An 8,493-nucleotide genomic window follows, 5' to 3' on the forward strand; every position below is an offset into this window, starting at 1 on the left:
GAAACATATAAAGTGCTCAAAATATTATCGTTTTTTGGCAGTGTTGTATGCATGCGTAGATCACTTTTTAAAAAGAGGTAAAAAACTAAACTTTTTTGATGGAATCTTTAAAAGATACCAAATGTTTCTCGTTTTCAAGAAATATTACCTATCCGCAACAGTGTTTTAATTGCTTCTTTTATCAAATCTCATTTAGCAATGTTGTACATGGGTTTGATTTTCATTTAGGGTAAATGGGAACAATTTCTTAAGGATGAGGAGAGTAAGCTTGTTGGTCATGGGTTTGAGGGTGAGGAGTTGAAAAGGAAGATGGATGAGTCCATAAAACGTGAGGAGGAGAAATTTCGAGATAGCGGTTATAAATACCTATGCATTGAAAACCCTGCAAATGGGGAGGAGTTCTTTTCTATGCTCTTTAATAGATATTGGAGTGACAAAACCATGGTTGGCATTAGAAGAAACAAGCTGTATAGCTTGTGCTCTGCCAAGGTAACTGTAGAGAGGTATGTGGTGTCCTTAAAAATCTCATGTTCAATGCTTTAATTTGTTTGTGCTTCTCTCTTGATATTGAATCCAAAACTTCATGTCAATATTGAAAGTATGGCATCTATTTTTTCAATCTTGAATGTTTTGTTTGGAGTTTATGTAGGCAAAAAGAAATATTGCACATGATGACTTTGACAAAGGTCAAAGATCCAAAAGGTACAATTTGGGGAATATAAGAAATTAAGATCTTACATGAAACAAGAAGCATATTGGCTACGTATGTTTAATGAGGCGTGCATTCAAATTACCAAGTTTGAGGTAGAAGGGCCTCAAATTCCTAAGAGTTTTGAGGGATATTTTAAAGCCCAATGCAAAATTCATGTGATAAATGCATACTCTCACATGTTAGGCAACATGAAGAGTGTTTTTGACAGGGTTAATATGCCTGAGTTGCCATTCTCAAGCAAGAGGCTTGTATACAAGTAGTGTTACATTTCATCCTCTAGCCATTTAATTATATGTTAGTTTGCTTCTTATGTCATCTAAAATCTATGGTTTGAATTGCATGACGAGCTCTCTTTTATAGATGGATCTTGGATTGCATTGAGCACGAATCCATTTGCAGAGTGGCTAGATCCACATGATGAGAACACTATGTTCTCAACTACCTTGGTGGAGAGGGGTATTACTACATGGGAATGCACCCATTGTCCTTGGTGGATTGAGTACCCCCTTGGAGTTATCCCTAAGCAAGAGCAGCAGCTGCATGCCCATAAACTCAAACCTACTTGACACTCTTAAAATTAAGATAGTTACAAGCATTAAGGGTTTTAGTCATTGATTTGTCTTGTGAAGAGGAGTTCGAGGAACTGGTTGAGATTGCCAAAATGGTATAAACAACAAGTCAAGAAAGAAGACAAAAGAGGAAGCCCAAGAAGAGTGTCACTGAAGAGGACGATTCAAGTGACTCTTCATAGGACACTTTAGTGGCGGCGGTAAAGAAAAACAAAGACAAAAAGAAAAAAACTGGAAAAGCACAAGCAAGCCTGGAGAATTGATGCAGTAGGTAAAGCAGTTGATGCAAGAAATGAAAAAGAGCAAAGGCTCAGATTTTTGTAAAAATGTGTTCTATTCCCAATGAAAACAAAAAGGTCACCTCAAGGAGGAATGCACTATTCCACCAGCTTGTACCATTTGTAATATTTACAAGCATAGTACATGGAAGTACAAGTAGTACAAGATGAAAAATAGAGATCCCATGGTGAACAACATGGAAGGAGTGGAAAGAAGACTCCCAAGAATGGGAAGATATGGACATAGAGGCTGTGAAAATTACTCAAGAAGAAGAGTCCAAGGACATGCTAGAGGTTCTACAACCTTCACATGCTACTATTGTCAATAACCCACACACCAAAGCGGAATGTGCCATGAAGAAAAAGTACGATGAAGAAAGACAAGTAGAATTGATGCAGCTCAATGAAAATCCACCACCAAGTGCCAACATAATGTAGATAGATGATATATAGATGGAGGTTTATGACATCTTGGTAGTCACAAGGGCTAAAGCTAATGAATCTGGTGTAGTAATAACTTCCCTATATAATCAAGACTCACCCCAAGCCCACAAGAAGGCAGATGTGGATTGGAAATAGGAAGAAAAGGTAAGGATTCAAAATGCTAAGGAAATAGAGAGAAGGCAAGGTAAGTAAACACAGGATGGCTCGCGAGAAATCATTGCAGATCTTTCAAAAACAAGAGGAAGCAAGCATGCACAACACCTCAATAAGGAATGCTTGGAATAAAGCCAGAAGAATGTCGACTAGTTGCAAACCATTGTAATGTCATTGCTACTGAATAGACAGGTCCGGCTGAGACAAGTGCTAGACTTATGTCCAAGATTCAAGGCCGAAATCTTCATGGTAGGCATTGAAGGACTAAGCAAGGAACTAAAGCACTCAGTAGAAGAAGAAACCCTGGAATGTAGAAATATGCAAGCTGAAGAACCCCCAGCATCCAGAGATGATGAAGTGGCCAAATCACAATTCAACTAAACAATGTACTCATCAATGATGCACTGCTAGATGGAGGATCCAGAGTGAATGTCAGCACTGAGGAAACTACATTGGGATTGGGTCTCAAGTGGGAGTCCATTCTGTTCAACATAAGAATGGCAGATATAATAGGGTGGTAGTACCTAAAGGAATCATAAAAAATGTCCCAATGAAAATCAAACAAGTTGACTTCAAGGTCAACTTAGTGGTTCTTACCATAAAAAACCACAAAGGGTCTTACCATGTATTATTGGGAAGGCCCTACTTAAGACATGGCAAGGTAAAGTAGGATTGGGGTAGGAATAGAATCACCATCAGAAAGGGAAAGCGAAAAGTTTATGTTGATATTTTTGATGTAAGGCGATTAGTAAAACCTACTCAGAGGCCAGTCCATGCTGAAACATTCAACATGTTAGAAGGCTTTGATGATGATGAAGAGAACAGAATACTCTGAAAATGCAAAAGTAGCACACAATCAAATGAAGGATAAAGAAGGAGGTTCTAGAAAAACAGAGGGATTAAAACTGAGCAAAACCTTGTAGTAGGAGAAAGCCTCGGAAGAAAGTAAATGGGCCCGGAATTTGGAGAAAGAAGAAGAGATCTAGAAGATTTGAGACTGGGTGCAAAAGCAAAAGGAGAACCAGGAAAATAATGCCACAAAAAAGTAAGCTCGGACAAACTACATGAGGTAAATCTAAGGAATGGAAAAGAAGAAAAGCATGTAAAGATCAATATGGAACTGGAAGAAGAGTTCAAATAGGAGTTGGTGTCCTTGCTAAAGGAATACCAAGATGTTTTTCGTTGGTCATATGAAGACATGGGGGGCATCAACCCTAAATTCTTCCAGCATAGCATCAACTTAAAAGAGAGAGCGATACCTGTTAGACAACAGAGGTACATAATGAACCCCAACTATGCAAAGCAAGTCAAAGAGGAAATTGACATACAATTGAGGGTGGGTTTCATCATGCCAGTGGAAAAAGCTACCTAGATATCCTCGATTGTAGTTGTTCCCAAAAAGAACATGAAAATCAGAATCTGTGTGGACTATCGCAACTAACTCAGATCCCTTTCCACTTCTATTCACGGACTCCTTTCTGGGGATGAGGTAGCTGGAAAGGAGATGTCCTCTTTTTTGGATGGTTTCAGTGGAAGTGAAGATGGCTCTGGAAAAGGCAAGAAAAGCACATCTATCATTTGAGGCTATGTCTACAGAGATGTAAAGATACAAGGCTGAAGTTAAATCCGAGAAAGTGTGCTTTTACAGTAAAATCCAGAACATTGTTAAGATACATTGTGTCAGCCCAAGGATTGACTATAGATCTAGCTAAGGCAAACGCCATATCCAAAATGTCTGCTCCTCCTCATAACATTAATCAACTTGAAAGGTTCCTTGGTAAGGTAAAGTAGCATGCTAGATTTCTAAAATATCAAGCACATGTAGCTTACCCATTGTATGCACTTACCAAGAAGTATGCAAAGTATGAATGGAGTCCGGAGTGCCATAAGGCATTCCATTGGCTGAAGAGCATGGTGTCACCTACACGAGTGATGATCAATCAGGAATGGAATCTAATGTTCCATGTTCAGACAAAGCAGTGGGCAATGTAGCTCATCCATTATGCCAGCAAAGCCCTCACAAGGGCAGAAAGGAACTATAGCACAACAGAGCATGAAGCCCTTTTAATGATCTATGCCGTGAACAAGCTCGGACAATATCTCTTGGGAAACAAATTTGTTTTCCATGTGGACCATTAAGCCCTCATTTATCTCATGAACAAAGCTTTTTTGGTGGGAAAAATGGCAAGATGGATGCTCCTACTTCAATAATTTGAGTTCACCATCCAACACACACTCGGAAAAGAAAATGCAATGTGGCAGACTTTCTGTTGTCCAGACTGGATTCCAGAGAACTTGCTCTGGATGGAGTAGATAATCAACTCCCAGATACCAACTTATTCACAGTAGCAGTAGCTGCTAAAGTGGAAGAAAATTGGTATTATGATATGATGCAATTTTTGGAGATTGGACTTTTATGGAAGGGTACATTGCTGACACAAAGGAGAGAATTTCCCTAAGAAGCAAAAATTTCACCATGATTACTAGGCAGCTCTACAAAAGAGGCATAGACTAGATCCTATGCAGATGTGTCCCGGATAATAATGAGCAGCAAGTAGTGCTAAGAGAAGCACATTGTGGTATCACTGTGGGGGACACATGGGCGGAGAGATAATAGCCCAGAAAATTTTGCAAGTAGGCTTGTGGTGGCCAATTGTCATGAGGGATGCCAATAATGAAGCAAAGAAATGTGATGTCTGTCAGTGGATGGGTCAACCCAAAGATTCTGATAGATTGCCCATCTCACCTATACTGTCACTATCTCCATTCATGAAGTGGGGATTGGATTTTGTTGGACCAATCAAGCCACCTGCAATAAAAGGCAATAGATGTGAGTACATCATTGTGGCTATTTCACCAAGTGGTCGGAAGCTAAAGCTATAAAGAGGAACTTTGCTGAAGAGGTGGTGAAGTTCCTCTTCAAGGACATCATTTTCTAGGCATGGGTTGCCGATGGAAATAGTCAGTAACTAGGGCATGCATTTTATGAACAAAGTAATGCAAAGGTTGAAGGAGAGATACTTGATCAATCACAAGAAGTACTCATCCTATTACCCATAGTGCAACGGATAGGTGGAGTCTACAACAAGGTTCTAACCAAAATTCTAAAGAAAATTATAAATGCCAACAAAAAACATTGGGACCAGAAGCTAGATGCTGCCTTATGGGCATTCTGCACATCCTACAAAGTCTCAACTAGGCAAACACCATTCAAGATGGTTTACGGGTTGGAAGCAGTAATGCCTATGCAATTTGTAGTGCCCGTTCTGAGAGTGGCCATCTAGGAGAAGTTGCCAATGGAAGAATCCCGGGAGCATAGAACACAGAACTCCTAGCCTTAGAGGAAGGAAGGCAAATCAGCTCTCTAAAGGCGGAGATATTGTAGCAAAGAAGAAAGGCTTGGATTGATAGGCATCTCAAGCACCGGATTTTTGAGAAAGGAGGCCTTGTATTGGTCTATAATCTTGTATTGGTCTACAATTCCACGCTGGGATCTCACCCCGGAAAGCTCAAAATCTGATGGATATGACCATTCATAGTAAAAGACCTAGTCAGCCCAGAATGCCTTTACCTTAGAAAAATTGGGTGGAACCCCTTTTCCAAAGACGGTAGATGGCTTCAAGATGAGAAAATACAAGGGCCAACCGGTGGTAATTACACTGGAATAAGGAGATGCAAAGGACCAGGAGCCGGTCCGCCGAAGGATATGCTGTGGCATGACATCACTAGTGGAGGTGGATGCAAAAAATTTAGAAAACCACAAGTTCGCGGAAGGGTGGCCAGTTCGCAAAAGCTCAGAATTCCACAACCAATCAAAGCTAGGTCAGTAAAAAAGCAAGTGACTAGGTGTGCGCCAGCTCGATCCACATCAACAACTCAAAAAGCCACGATGTTGGCATAAGCAATTGCATGGAGGACAAGTGTCAACATTATTAAAACTCCACTTGCAACGGTAAGATAAGAAGATGGCAAGAATGCTTTAATGCCATTAAGCCAAGATGGAGAGCATGATATGAATCAAGGGTCACATCACAGCAAAGATTGGGAAGCCAAAAACGACAACACCCCAAAAAAGGAAGCAAAAAGGAGAAAACATCGCAAAAAAGAGCACAAGGAGTCTAAACATGCACATTCACAATCTTCCCTCTTGCTTGCAACTTTCTCACCCATCTGCAGCACTCTCTTAGAAGATAGCGCCATGCCAAAGATCAACAAGAACCTAATTCCAAACAAAATGCGTGAGAAAAGCCTCTACATGCCCATGATAATCCCTGACATGAGGAAGAAAGAACATAAAGAGTGAGGAAAGAAGTGCAGGTCAAAAAACTATTGGAGCACAAGTGGGAGGAACTACAGGACCTCGAGGATGGGGGGGGAAGCTGATCAATCAATTTATGGAAACCAACACTGTGCATATAGAAGGGAAGGAGCCCATAAAGGTTTCGGAGCTTGCAATGCATCACGCTCTAGGATTGTCAATGGATGGGGCGATGGAAACAAACTTAAAGCCTAGGGTGGAAGAAGAAATCCCAAAGACTGGCAACATGTGCAAGGTGAAGGACATGGCAGATGAAACTTGGTGAGAACAGTTCATCTTTTTCTTGTAGAATGCCATGTTCATGGGCAAGATGGAGGATATTTTCAATAAAAATTATAGATTGCTCAAAGCAGTAGAAGCAGGAGAAAAAATAAGGTGGGGCATCATTTACAAAGAAAATCTAGCATGAAGAGGGCAGCCACCTGGGCTTAGGAGAAACAAACAACAATAGTGCATGCACAAATAAGGGCAATTGCTTAGGCTACCCGGTTGGTGGATCTCCAGATAGGAGATGCCTATGCCGAGAAGGATCCTCAAAAGTAGCCAAGGTGACCTTTAGCTCATTTGAAGATGACATAAATGATGAGGAGGAATGGCAAAAGATTGCACAAAAAGGTAGCAAAAAGGTAAAACACAGAATAGATGAAGGGATGCTACCTGACTAGAAAGAGGTCAAGAAACAGAAAGCAAAAGAAGAAGGAAAAATGGAGGTAGAGGAGAGACAGAAGTAGGAAGAAGAAACTAGAAGAAGATGAAAAGAAAAAGGAGGAAGAAGAAAAGAGAAGGAAGGAGGAAGAAGAGAAAAAGAGGAGAGAAGGAGAACAACAGAAAAAGAGGGAAGAAGCAACTCAAAAGAGGAAGCTACCTACAAGAATAGAAATTGTCATACTAGCGGAACTTCGGCCTTGGGTGGCGACTCTAGCACAGAAGGTGCAGGAAGGCCCAAGCCACAATTTCAAGCTACTCGGAGAGCTGGAGGTGGAACTCCTCAGTCAACAGCTGCACATGAACAGAGGATTGATGTGTGTGGCGGCCCAAAACATCCTCTTGCAGGCTCTCTCTTCGATGGAGGATTATGAGACAAAGGCCCGAAGCACCATCAATCAGATGTGTGCCTTGAACCATAAACAACATGGGATGCTAATGAATGCCACAACTAAAGCCAAAGATTTAGAAAACAAATCATAGATGATGGCACAACAAAATGAGGAGATGCAGAAGAAGATTGCTACGGTGGAAAAGGTCCTAGTGCAGTAAAAAGAGCTGAGGGAAGGGAAGATAAGAGCCCTCATTAGTGAAAAGCACCTACTCCAAGTTCAAGTGGAAGGGCTCCAAGTAGAATTGGCAAAAGAAAAAAAAGCTAGCAAAGGTCTGGGGGCCGATGCCATCCAAGGGCTGAAGGATGAAGTGCTGGATAGCACAATGACATTGGCAGTCACCTAGTCAAAAGACCAAGCCCTGAAGAACTAGGAAGAAGAAGAAGTTATGTGCCTTCCACTAGATGCCAAAGTAGCAGTAATAAAAACAATGAAAAGCAAACTCAGCAAGGTCTAGGATCAGGCGCTACAGGCCCTAATAGAAATTCAAGAGCAGATGTCTTGAAACCTACAACATGTCATTCATGTCCTAGAGGAAAATGATGATGTAGATAGGGAGCCATAGCAACAACGGCAGCAGCCATAGTAGCAATAGCAACAACTGGTAGGCTAGGAGCCCCCCAAAACAAGTGCTTCCAAAAAGGGAAAATAAGTAGAAAATGAAGACCAGAGTCTAATACTAGCACTGAAGGCTGCTAATTGGAAAATAGAACACTCAAAAAATGAAGACCAGAGTCTAATACTAGCACTGAAGGCTGCTAATTGGAAAGTAGAACACTCAAAAAAGGAGGCGAAGAAGCTAGCAGAAAGAAATAAGGTGCTACCAGCAAGAGTTGCAGGATGCCACACCCTCTAAGGAGTATGCAAAAATATTGAGAGAAGCTCTCCAAGATAGAGACAAGGCAAGAGAGTAGGCAGAGGA

The 8,493-nt window shown here is 41.1% G+C and overlaps 1 pseudogene; it reads left to right on the top strand.

The window, feature by feature from the left end:
• The first annotated feature begins 309 nt into the window (after positions 1-309).
• On the top strand, positions 310-972 carry LOC147641056 (uncharacterized; annotated as a pseudogene).
• Positions 973-8,493: the final 7,521 nt, after the last annotated feature.

Source organism: Cibotium barometz, chromosome 2 (genome assembly GCF_041138505.1).
Source record: "Cibotium barometz isolate CiBa-2024 chromosome 2, ASM4113850v1, whole genome shotgun sequence".
In the NCBI taxonomy this organism is placed as follows: domain Eukaryota; kingdom Viridiplantae; phylum Streptophyta; class Polypodiopsida; order Cyatheales; family Cibotiaceae; genus Cibotium; species Cibotium barometz.